Consider the following 13,898-nt stretch of genomic DNA (forward strand, 5'->3'; position numbering starts at 1 on the left):
ATTAGACTCCTAAGAGTCTGACAATTCGGTCTACTGGGTTCTTAAGGATATTTTGTTCCTATTGTCAACCAGATACTGTTTTCAAATATAAATATAAAACACAGTTATGCTAAAAATCAGGACAGCTACAGGTCATTAAACAACATATGTTCAGATGCACTGATGATATGAAGCACCCACATAGGGGATGATGTACAAGATACAAACTAATTTTATATTTGATAAGCAGAATGTATGTTAAGAGTGGGCAGGTTGAAAACAGCATATTTTTTTATAGTAGTTGTTTTTTCCCAAACAAATAATATCTACCTTCACTAGAGAAGCAAAAGATGCAATCTTCTAAAAATAATTTGTAGATTTTAATTTTTAGAATGTCATTAGACAATAATAAACTATATTAACTATATTAAATTACATAGAAAAGCTTTTCTGCCTTGTAAACCTGTAGCTTCGTTCAACTTAACATTAAGTAGTATTAATTATCCCACAATATTAAATTCTGTGGGTTTCAAAAAAATTTCTACAGAGCTTACACAGACCCTTATGGCTATTATAACTTATGGAGGATTGTTTGAGTAAAATTCCTAATGACTATAGAAACAGTCAGGAGTACACTTTGTAAATCCACATGGATATGAGTTTCTTTATGGTTTGTATTAACTCCATACACTAAATAAATTAGCCTCAATTTCTTTTCTTCTCAGGATGAATCTCAGGTGAAAAGATGGAATCCAAGTTGTTTGTTCTTACCCTTTTGATTTAATTTTCCTTCCACAAACATAAAATTAAAAATTATATTGTGGAATCTTCATCTATTTGGATTGATTTTCATTAATAGGCACTTTTCATTTCCATTAATAACATGTCCACCTCCACATTCCTCATCCCATCTGAACTAGGCATCACATTCTTCATCAAGGTGTTCTCTGAGGGAAGGAGCATCTATACATGTTTCAGCAGGTCCCCTTCCCCTGAGTCAGAAAGTTCCTGCACAGCATTCATTGCCAGCAAGGAAAGTGCTGAAACAATCATATATAAGCATTTGACAAAGGGATTATGTCTCTTTTTAGTATAGTCCTCCTTACAGAGACACTGCCTTTTCTTCAATTATTTAAAATTAATTTTCTCCATGTTCTTTTATTACACTGTAACATCCCCTGACTTCCTCTACAGAATTCCTTTGTAATGTCTGAGAGGTCTAAAAAGGCTAACATCTATCAGCCACATATCAGGTTGACTGATGCCTTGCATGGTCTGCTATGAGCATCCTGCTTCTCTGCTCCAGGGCTGCACAGCAAGCTCCTCATCTCCAATCAACTCCAAAAGCTGCCTGTGCCTACTGGTGCCCAGAAACTCCACAAGCATGATGTAAAATATATTATCTGTAATCATGTAAATTTGTACAGTCAGAGAGTTGATTTTTATTTGCTTGGCAGGAGGTTTGCAACACTCCAAAGCTTGTAAATTGCTAGGTACGACTGCTGTGACATTTCAATTCAGCTGTGTTCATCCCAAATGATAGAACGACCATCGCTGACCTTTCACATGCACGTATATGCATAAAGCTCGGCAGAAAGTAAATGTTTGAAATCTCTCTGAGCACCAAAGGCAGCTTCTGCCTTGCATGTATATGTGCAAAGATTTAGGAAGTTCCTATTAATATTCTGCTAAAGTAAGCCTGTGAAATTTTACTGTTAGCAGTAGCACTCAGCCTCAGAGAAATAATAGGTGAAAGACAATATGTGTTATGTATTCACATCAAACCTTGACAGAAAAGCGAAGCATTATCTAGCGCTGAGCTCCTCAGGAAGGTTCATTCCCCTCACCCCTGGGCAGAGCTGCCAGGCTGATGTGGAGCTGTGTCACTTGTGGCCCCCTCCTCAGCTGCATTATGCTGGCAAATGTCAGGCTGAGACCTGCATCCATACTGTGCCTCTCCATTACTGCTTTCTTCACTCAGCCAGAGAGCCCAAAGCACATTCCCCAGAAGAGAAAAGTGCTACCTATCAGAAAAACATGTCTGAAAGCAGAAGGGCATATGGCATGCAGCAAATGAACTGATTTAGTGCAGTTCCTAAGCAATCTCATGCAAACACAGATCCTCAGAGGTTCTGCCTGTTGATCAAAGCTTGTTCCTCTACCACACAACAGCATGTAAATTACGACTCATTTCCTCTTTCTGGCAGAAGGTTGAAGGGCACCTTTGAGAGCTTCATCTATTAATGTATATAAATTTTCTGCTCACGGCCCCTCATAGGATTTTATATAACAAAAAGTGACCAAAAATGTTGTATTTCGTACTGCCTTCCATAACATGAACATACTTTTCTTTAATGTGAGGAATTGACTCCTTAAAGGAAGAAAATAAATTACTTTATAATCCTTTTATGAGAAGAGTCTTGTCCAAATCTCTTGGCAATATGTCACACAGCTAAACTGAGCAACAAATCTGTGTGTGAAGGGAGACATGATATTTGTAGCATGAAAAGAAGGACCATCACAAACCCTCTTGCACCTCTCTAAAAGCCCATGAATTTCAATAAAGACTTTGTCAGCAAGTACATTTTTGATTTATACTGGTGTTGCTTGTCCTAGAACCCATGGTTACACATGAAGTGTGATGCACGCCAAGGGGAATCCCAATTATTTACTCTTGAATCACTAGAGAATAAAGCAGAAAATTACTTTCCTTGCTTGTGATATATTTTGACATAGCTTTCCAAATTTTTTTCCCATTCTACAATGACAAAAAACCTAGATTTTGAGATATTCTTACAGTATAAAGCAGATAAAAAACCCCTGTGACTGACCTTAAAATACCCAATAGCCCAACAGTTTTGAATAAAACAGGGACTGATCCCTAAAGGTGTTCCACAACTATGAAAACATTAACTTTCTGGTTAGTAAGATTGCCTTGAAATTTGATTTTTGTCTTGTGAAAAAATAAAACATTCCAACAAAACTTGCTTTGCTTTTAAGGAATATTCAGTTTATGACAGAAAAATTGTTTTGAAAATAAAGTTATGACAAGATCACCAAAACAGAGCTCTTCAGAGCAAAATCCAAATGGAAAGTGAATTACAGTTCACCAGAATTTTCAGTCACAATAAAATTTGTGCACTGCAATGGTATTTTGGAAAATCAGAACATAACCATCTAGACAAATGTTTTTTTCATCTGTATTTCCTGTTTAACATGCAAAAAATGTGTATTTTCTTGTAATTGCAATTTAGAAATTAGGATTATTACCTTGATTTTAGCAGTTGAATTGAAAAGGTGACTAAGCATTCAGCTGTTTGTCTGCCAGAAGCAGGTAAAAAAGGAACTCAAAGATTTCAATTTAAAACATGAAGGAACCTTTGGCTGACACTTCAGATTATTTTGCTGAGGTGGGGTCTCTCCCCTTCCACTTCTCCTTGCCAAGGTTTTTATTAATGGTAATGAGCACATAATGAAGGAGACCCCTCTTCAATAGTGAGATTTCAGAATGACTGTTGCAAACTGCAAAAGCTCTAGAAAGCATCACAAATGTCTCCTGAAAAACTCTAAACCTTGAGAGGAGACTCCACATTCTGCACCCTTTTTACTAAAGCAACAGACTAAAGTGAAAAAGACCCTCCTGCAGCCCTAAAACTCAGAAACTGAAGACAAGTATGTGAGAAAAAAAAATAATGTGAGAGCATTAAGACCATTTTTGAACCAAGAGGAAGGTGAATCCATCCTCCCAAACCCGAGAAATGATATAGCTAAACACAAACTTTAACTCATTTTTTTAACTCATACATTTAGAGTGACTAGTCTAATTAGGGCATCTTGAACTGAACATACAAGAGAAATATTAAATGTAGCATGTTTAAAGCATTTATATTTCTGTTAGGTAGAATAACCCTATGAAGATGAAGCTGATATCAAATCAATTGCATTGAATTAATAGAATAATAGAAACAAAAATATACTCATGTCCTTCTGAAATACCATCTTCTACAGAACTAAAGGGCATCAAAAAACCCACAAAAAAATGAAAAGCCATCAAAAAAATCCCTCCAAACCCCATAAAGCAAAACTTGACCCTCTCAAGACAGAAAATGAAAAAAAAAATTATAAAAATTATCTTTAAGGGTGGATTGAAAGGAAAAATAAAGTATAAATTATAAATTTATATATGTAAGAGAATTTATAATCAATAAATTATTGACTACAACTGTAATAATAATATTAATAATAATAATTTAATATTATTGTGGGGCTATTGCTTGAAAAGCTTCTTACAGCCGAGGATAGCTTTGAAAAGGTGTATGTTTTTCCTGTTTTTTAGACAATATTTATCAAGGTACTGTTTTTTGTGAATTCTATCTACCAGTTGTGAGATTACTGCATCCATGTTTGACCACTCTAGGCCACTATCTTTTTCTACATAAATATGAGAAGTTATTTGAAGTTTGTATGAAAGGTCATCATTGTGTTGTGACCACTTGCTCCCACAGTGGATACTCAAACCTTTATAAATGCAACCAAGCAGCTGAAGAGGTTACTAGGCCACCAAGACTCTCAGGAAAGTTTGTGGGCACTTGAAGAAGGAAAGCACTGGTAATTAGCACAGGGGTCAGCAGCTTGTCATGGAAGAGCTGCTAAATTATATCTATAAACATGCCCTGCCATACTAGATAGGATACAGGAACACAAACACTTCTATAAGGAAAAGAAGTATATAACCCATATCTATTCCTCTGTAGCAGATTTCACACCTTTAAATATTTCTCCATAAGACTACATAAAAATTGCTGAGATAACGGAATAAATGGCTAGGAATAAAATTTACAGGCCTGTACCTACATGGTTTGGCTGTTTTGTTATCTTAAATGTTGTAATATTAGACAATTAAGTATGTGTTTAGTTTTTAATTTAGTATTTTTAATCCTATTTTCATTTGTTTTAATATAGCTTATTATTTTTTTCTCACAAGGAAAATTCTAACAATGATTAATAGTCACATAATATTAACCTAAGCTAAAGGTAGATTTACTAGTAAGTGTCATTATTATTATTTTCCTTTATATTTGTATAGATAGAGATATTACTAATACTAAAACTTTGTATAATATATGTATATTATATATATATATATATATACATATATATATATATAAGAACTAGATGTGTGAGTAATTGTATCATCTATATCTCATCTGGTTTTCAACTGAGACATTTCTTTTATCTTCAATGTTCATTTGAAGGGCAAGTTAATCTTGAAAGCAGTTTATTTCATTAAGTTGAAAAACAACTGCTTTAAAGGAAAGAAAAGTTTCAGAAACTTGTAAAAAAGTGTGTGTGTGTGCATGTGTGTGTGTGTGTGTGTGTTCCTGGCTCCTGTTCTTCAATTGTGTTGAAAATCATTAATTATTATTCTAGTAAATAAGATACCCACTAGGATAAGGTACTCCTTTAAATGATGTTAAATTGATATGCTTGATTAATTACCTCTGCAATGAAGCTAGCAAGCCAGCATACACCTGTACAAGTTAAACTAAATTTGACATTTTTACTGGCCTTGAATACTTCTGACTAGTATTACGTAAATATTAATGGTACAAGGACAGCAACTCAGCCTCCTTCCCTGTCATAGAGGATTAGAACCAGATCAGTCTTTCAAGCATCCTTGATAACCTATAAACAATTCTTCTTCACAATTGTCATTGCACCCAGAGGTGAAAGATAAATTATTATTTCTACCAGGGCAGGAATGGTAGGAAGATTTTTTGAGATGATGTTATGAACATCCTTCACTTGATTGGGAATGATTGAGAGATTGGCTTATTCAAAGAGACTTCTTGTGTTGAATTTGATGAGGTGGATAGTTCTGTGACTGCAGTAGGACAATGCTGACAGAATAACAACTGCAGGCATTTCAATGTAAGTACAACAATGCACAGTTAAGTTGTGATCAATATATCTTTATTTCCTGGCAAGAACACATTTTTACTAGATATGATTAGTGTCTAATCTACCTCCCACACTATAGTATACATATAGAAAACTGGTACCAAGCTGGAGAGAAGGAAAAAATACACTGATGCCTGAGCATTAAATTACAACTTTTGAGAATTTCAAGATGAACCTGAAAGAAAAGTATTGAATGTAAGCATGAACAAAATACCCTTGTGAAAACTATGTTTCTTTACACTATTTCATGTGTTTGAATCAAAGTGCACACACTACTGGTATGGATGGGTTGGGAAGAAACACCTTTTGATTAACCCAGGGAAGGCAATTTACACAGCCAGTTGATCCATTTGACTGACATTGACATTCATCCAAAACAAAGGTCATTCTCCATTCTCTTGTGTTGAGAGAAATTCAGTTTTCTTTACAACAGCTGTGCTGATTCCCTATATTTTTTTTTTCAGTTCCATCCATGCCTTGTCATTTGATCTATGTAAACTGTCCACAACCTATCAAAAGTAGATGAACAGCATCATTGCTCTTATTCGTGTGTGAATTTCTAGTAGGTTGATGCTGGTCAGAGGCCTGGCACCCAGCAAAAACGCTCATTCACTCCCCTCCATAAACTGGACAGAGGAGAGAAAATTTTACAAAGGTTCATGAATCAAGGACCAGGAGAGATCACTCATCAAATACCGTAACAGGCAAAACAGGCTCAGCTTAGACACATGCATTGAATTTATTGCTAACAAAATCAGAACAGGATAATAAGGACAATAAACGCTTAAAAAATCTCCCCCCTACCCCTCTCCCCTTCCAGCTCTACCTGCTACCCCAGCAGTGCAAGGAGGGAGGGAAGGGGGGTTATGGTCAGCTCATCCCTGTGGCTTGTCCCGCTGCTCAGGGAGAGGAGCTGTTCCCCTGCTGCACCGTGGGGTCCCTCCCACGGGAGACAGTTCTCTGTGACCGTCCCCAGTGTGGCTCCAATCTCACGAGCAGCAGCTCCCTGTGAATGCTGCAGGATGAGTCCATCCATGGACAAACGTTCCTCCCCAGACTGCTGCAGCGTGGGTCACTGTGCCACAGGGTGCAGTGCTCCAAGGACAGGCTGCTCCAGCATGGGAGCAGGGCCCCTGGCCTTGGGGCTGCCATGGGTTTTCAGCCTCCTCAGGCATCCACCTGCTCCACTGTGGGGCTCCTCCATGGGCTGCAGATGGATCTCTGCATCCCCATGGACCTCCATGGGCTGCAGGGGCACAGCTGCTTCACCGTGGTCTGCACCACGGTCTGCAGAGGAATCTTGGTTCCAATGCCCGGAGAACATCTTCCCCCTCTTTCACTGACCTTGGTGTCTGCAGAGTTGTTCTCACATGTTCTCACCCTGCTCTTCTCTGGCCACAGTTAAAACTGTGCAGCAATTTTTGCTTTTCTTTCTTCTTAAATATATTATCACAGAGGTGTTACCACCATTTCTAATTGTCCAGTCTTGGCCAGAGGCACATCCATCTTTGGAGCCATCAGGAATTGGCTCTGCCAGACATGGTGGAAGTTTCCAGCAGCTTCTCACAGAAGCCACCCATGTAGTGCCCTCACTACCAAAACCAGGCCATGCAAACCCAATAAAGTATTACATGAAGAGACAAGGCTATTCCAGTACAGAATCTAAGGGAGTTTGGCCAGCGTATGGAGGCAAGCATGCACAAATACCATTTCCTCAGGGATAACATTTGTGCACTCTCTGCTTGGAGAGAAGCCTCCAAGACAGCTGTATAATCACCAGTGCCATCACTCAAGTTTGCTCTCATTCTCCATCTATTTCTGACCCTGAAAATCTTCTCAGTTTAAATCCATAGCTGAAATTCCTCTCAGAATTGTGGTATTTCTGTGGTTTATTTTCTATAAAGCTACTTGCTACAGTTCTGCACTGGGTTCCAGACTACATTCACCCATCCATGGTTCATCAGCCACTCTGTCCTAATTAATTGCTTCCAGTAGTGCCAACCCTAACATTTTTTAAATTATCAGTGGTTTGGGGTTTTTTGTTGTTTTTTTTTTTTTTTTTTTTTTTTTACAAGACATGTCTTAATATGAAACATTCTGATGCATAAAAAGTAAAATATTCAGACTCCAGCAAGTTACTTTCCTTCAGTTTTAGAACTTTCCAGGATATTTTTATTTAGAAATATGTTTAGATCAGTGGTGACCAGAACAGGCTGTACTTGGCACTTACTATTGGGACAGAAAGAACTGATAAAAGCAAGCATTTGGGAATTTAACAGGGAATTTGGTATACCCTTCCATCTTTTTTTTTTTTTTTTTTTTTTTTCCCAAGATGAGGAGAAGCTGTTTTACATTTCTTATAAGATACATTTGTTATTCATGTTTAGAGGACTAAAGATCAAAAAATGTGCTGAAACTTTTGGAGATCAAGCCCACCCCCAGCATGTTTTTCTTGGGTTACAGTGCTATATCTTCACCCACTTGATATCTACTGTGGGAAATGCCCTTTTGAAAGTGGGTATCTATTTTGAGAGAATAGCCATGGTTACAAAAAAAGGCCCTAAATTTTTTGCATTCAGCACAGCAGAATGGTCTTCCTTCAAGAGCACATATGTGCAGTGACCTTCCTCCTGCAACACCACAGTCTTGCAGTTCTAACAGTTTAAAAACATGACAGTATTTTAATATGTGTCACACTATGGAAAGCCTGTAGCTCAAGTTACTCACTTGTGAATTCATCTGAAACTACACAAATCATGCTAAAAAGGAGACTTCCTCTCCTTCTGTCTACATTTAAACAAAGACTCAGGTTTATGAAATGGGGGAAGCTTCTGTGAGGTTCTGAATCAGGGATATAGGCTTTTATATAAGTACTGAATCCTTTTAGAGTAAACCTTTGCTCCTTATAAAAAGAACAAGTGTCTTGCTCAGACATCTGAAAGCACTTCTCTCCTCCTGCTCTGAAAGCCTAGGCACCTCACCTTGACTTAGCAAATTATGGTAAAGAGCCTTGCATTCAGAACATTGCCACACCTGTGTCACAAGCCCAAAATATGTCTATGCATATTCTGGTCCTGAAAGTTTTTCCCTAAGGCAGCTTCCACACTTCTCTCTCTGCTACATTACAATCTTCATTGCCCAACTGAACCCCTACAGTTTCTTTGACTTTCTAAAGGCTATTTTTTCCCTTCTGCTTAATTCAATATCTCTAACATTTGTCTTATACTCCTTGCTTTTAATTTTGAGGCACTTGGTGCTAAGAGATAAGCCTGTGGCAGATGCAATTATCCAGCAGCATATTAGTCACTTGTTACTGCCACCTACCTGCCTTTTTCATACTAGTGTTTCCACTGGGAAGGGAGAGACTGGAAAGCCTTTCATCTTCCTTATAATTATTTCTTCATAAAAAATATCTGTGTGGAAGCTAGACACAAAAATCAGAAGTTTAAACCTGAGACTCATCAGTCCTGTAAATCAATAGATTTTATTTGCAGAACCTACCTCATGCTTTATCTCTATTGCAGGCATCACCATGCTGACTTTTTAAAATGAAACAACAAATATAGCCATCTAGCTTAGCCTTAGTCTTTTACTATTTACTGCAGGCCAATGCCTTCAGCTAGGCCCAGACACATCTCTCAGTAATCCAAAGCTTAAAAATGCTTAGAAAGCCAGAGTATAACTGAAGTATAAGCTTTACTATTTAGTTTTTGTAATACTTATGCTTCAGTTTCCTAGTTTCAATCTGCAGTCTTTGCAGCTCTTTAGCAGGCTTCTTATCAGCTGTAGCTGAAACTCACAGTGCATTTGGACAAAGAGATGATGCATTTGAGAACCACTACCTCTCTTCCATCCAGGGTAATGGAGTGGATGAGGACACATGGGCAAGCAAGAAAGTGAACCACGCTAGATCATAAGGATGCTTGGCAACACTGCACAGAGGCTTCCAAACAACTCTGTGTAGACTCCAGTTCACAATAATCACTGAATCACTGGATGGACCTGAAATTACTCTCACAGTTACTTTCTTGCATCAAGCTTCTGGTTTCACATGGGTGAAACCAGATACAGTACTGCTTATGTGTTGGTTTTATTTTCTGCATTCTGCATCAGAAATTGAAATTTTTTTAGCAAGACTGATGCAAAGTGTTTCTGCAGAATTTCCCTCAGATATCCATGACCTCATGCACCTTCCCACTGCTCCAGTCCACACTGAATCGGCACTGGCTTTATGCAGCATCACTCAGTGTCACTCTTCTCAGAGCTCTCAGTAATGGGAATGAATGCAAGGGAGACCAGGGCTAGGTTTGTGTGAAGCAGTTCAGGAGTTTCTGAATGGCACAGTTCCTGACTTGAGTTCCAAACTATGCAAAGTGAATACTTCCAGACACACGCAGCTGGATTCATATGGCACTGCACTTGAGTTTAGAAGCCCAGCTCACAGAAATTGGCTCTGCACTGAGTTAGCTCACTGTCTTTGCAAGGATTAATGGAGTGATTAATCAGAAACCAGATAAACGACCCGCAGATAATTCACAGTTTATTATAGTTTCTTTTATCTGCCTCTGCTCCTGGATTGAAATTTTACGCAATGCATAAGCCAAGAGTGTTTCTGCTAAATTCATTGTGGATATTTGCAATCAAGATCCCTGAACACATCTTGGTATTAATGTTAACTTTTGCTCAGAGGAGTATGGAAATTATGGGGTTATTGTAGGTCAGTATAAACTGAAAGGATGTCAGAGTAACAGCCTAGCTTCAGCCAAAGCTGGCACCGAAATTTTTAAGATCCTATACATTGAAGGGAAATCTTTCTCTTTTGGAGATTGCAATTTGCAGAAGTATGGACTTGTTTGGTTTTAAAAATTACCCTCCAAGGTAGAAAAATACAAAAAAGCTTCTCCATTTTGCAGTGGAAACACATTGTCTGAAAAATATTTCAGTTGTGCAAAATCAATGGCATGAAAGGATGGACATGGCTTATAGAGAACCTGTGCTCACAGGTACGCTTGCGCCTCCTTATTATTTCATCCCCTGATGTTAATTCAAACAAACATCATATGGGTCTCCCCTTCACAAAGTTTGAGCAGAACTGATAGCCAACAAATTATTTCGAGAAATATCAAAACCTCACTTAGAAGTTTCTGTGAGAAGAAAAATTACTTTTCTAAATCAACTGCTGGTTTTATGTAACTGCACAGACTCCAAGAAGATGGTTCAGTTAAAGACCATGCTGTGCTAAACTAATATCACAAGGGGAACAACCTTTAGACATATTGTATTAATGTAGTAAATGAGGGCAAAAAGGCCTTTAGAGACTGAAAAATAACCTATAAAAATTCACAAAAGAACTCAGGTTTGCAGCTGTGCCTATGAGCTGCTTGACAATATGTTTACTGCTTTATCACTCTGATAGGCATTTGAAATGCCATGGTAACTATAATTTTCTGGATAAACTTGCCCTGAATGTCTGCTGCTGGCTTCACCCAGAATCAACTGCAGCCCATAAGCTGGTAGACATCTTGCTGATTCTCATGACCCGTTAATTATATTGCCTCTCATCTTACCTCTAGAATCCAGTCTGAAAGGTGACATCAAAATTCACCAACCCCAAGTAAAATAGAAAGTAGTTGTGCAGGGGGAGCTGCAGCACCCTATGTAGGAAGCCCGTGTTTATACTCATAAAAAACTACCTCTGACAGTAGAAGCAGGTATCTCACACTCAGTTTTTCATATATTGTCCCCATGACAGGAATTCATGGCCTTGTGGAGGTTCTCTCCCAAGGGCACAAGGACAGAAATATGCAAATATGTCTGAAGTTGGTATATTCTAGATGTAAAGGGAAAATGAAGACGAGTGAGGAGTCCATCCTGAAACACCACTAAAAGGTGATTTTCTACATGGGATTTGTGTGGTTTCCTTTGCAAATCACTTCATTTTGGCTGTATATGTCGTGTATACATACATATTGGGTCAGGGTATTGCTGTAGGAACATCTAGACTCTAGTCCCCATGATTTTGGGATTAGACCCAACTGATCTTAGGGTACATGTACAGAAACAGCAGTTTGGGCCCCTAGTGGACTCTGCAGCAGAGACTCTGAAACTTCCACTCATCCCAGTCTTAGATGGATTATAAGAATTACCAGCTTGCTTTTACCTACTTAAATTCCATTTAGATCTTGTTTTAAAGTACTTCATATAAAAGGCTGTGGAATTAAAGGCAGTGGGATTCATGGATGAAGATGACTCTGTAAGAGTTATGTGATTTGAGATATTTTTGATGATATGTCTTTAACTTGTCCATAAAAGTCCCACAAGAAGTGTGCACTGTAGCCTTGTGGCAGAGAAACAGGAAGCAAAAAGAAGTAATAGATACTCCATTTCCTAATCTGCAAGCTTTTAACACATTTACAGCAGTCGATTTCTTGCCCATTCTACTCCTGTTCTTATTAACTAAGCTGCAGTCCTTCTTGGAAGTAAATATTTTAATAGCACATGCTACCACCTGCTGTAAGCAACTGAAACTGCTTTTGTAATTTCAGAGCTTTCAAAGCTGCATTAGGCAGCCAGCCTTAGATTTAAAATACAGCTATATTGTTGGCATCTCTTTCTGATGCTAATTTAATTAGCTATTCACCCAAATATTTAATCCAAATCTGAAAGTTTCTTAGTTATATATGATTGTAATATCTGGGGTTCAGCAGTCTCTAAGAAGCATGAAAATTTAGGAAACAGTTCAGTTGTAGATATGAAACAGATAATAAATTATTTAAGTGATAATTATGAAGATTAATCATTTCCAAATACAGAAAAATTAGTTCAGATATTAGCAATTGATTCAATGTGAGCAGATTTTTTTAAAATAAATCGATCCATGAGGGGTCAAACATTCAGAATATTAATTATTAAAATATTTACCTTTTTTACCCAGTTGCCCATTTGACTCAAAGAAAGGCTAAGAAACGTGCAGGAAATCAAGATGTCTCTTTATTACTTGTTAGAATAAGAATATTTTGGGGGGAAAGAATACATTTTATATGGCTATTTTAATATGTATTTCTCTGGGGTTTTTTCCCTGCTATATTTGTCCAACTCAAAACAAAAAGGTAATTATGTGTAAACATCTCTTTTGCCAAATCCTCAGCAGGTATAAATCCATGTAAGTACTATCAAGGCATTGATATTAGGCTGCTTTCACAATCTAGAAAATAGTCTGTTATGTGCACTCAAGATTTTGGAGGAGGAACAAAAAAAGCTTGAGTCTAGGGTAGAGGCAAAAGAAGGCAAAAGGAGGGTTATGTTGTATCAATAATTTGCATATGTATATGTACTGCTTATGCTACATTAGAAAGTATAAGTGCAGAAGGGGATAATAAGAAAAGCCAAATATATTGTCCTGCAGCAAATTCAGTTTTTGTTCTAGCTTCTACAGCTTGCTTTTTTTTAAAAAATAATCCTAATCATCTTGTCCCTGCTGACAGTCATTCCAGCACGTGGCTGTCTTGCAGCCCATAGACTTTTCTCTCTTCTCAGTCCACACAGGGAGCCCAAATCCACACCAGCTGTGGGCTGCCAGGTGGTGATGCAGAGCAGAGTCAGCCCCATGCTGAGATGACCTTGGCTGGACCCTCGTGCTGCGCTGCTGTCTGGAGCTGAGGAACACCATTTTGGCATAAGGACAGCAGGAGGCAATGGCAGCTCCCTCTAGATTCCCTTCTCCTCCTGCCCATGGCAGCAGCTACTTTCCAACAGTGAAACCCAGCAATGAAACCACTTTCCTGGCTGGGTACCTGGTGACACAGCCACATCAGCAGACTGGAGGGAACAGAGGAGTCTGCATGATGTACACCCCGTTACTGGACTTGCAGCATGTCTTGCACTGAAGCTAAGGTAGGTCAGGCCATGGGGAAATGATTCTCCTGCTCCAAGTGTAGCATGAGCATACACACAGGGAA

At 38.2% G+C, this 13,898-nt stretch overlaps 1 protein-coding gene across 3 annotated transcripts in view; it reads right to left on the bottom strand.

The window, feature by feature from the left end:
* Window positions 1–13,898, bottom strand: part of LIG4 (DNA ligase 4) — a 59,287-nt gene that overhangs the window by 24,606 nt on the left and 20,783 nt on the right. The gene's annotated exons all lie outside the window — the stretch shown is intronic.

Source organism: Lonchura striata, chromosome 1, assembly GCF_050655825.1.
Source record: "Lonchura striata isolate lonStrDom1 chromosome 1, ASM5065582v1, whole genome shotgun sequence".
Taxonomy (NCBI): Eukaryota; Metazoa; Chordata; class Aves; order Passeriformes; family Estrildidae; genus Lonchura; species Lonchura striata.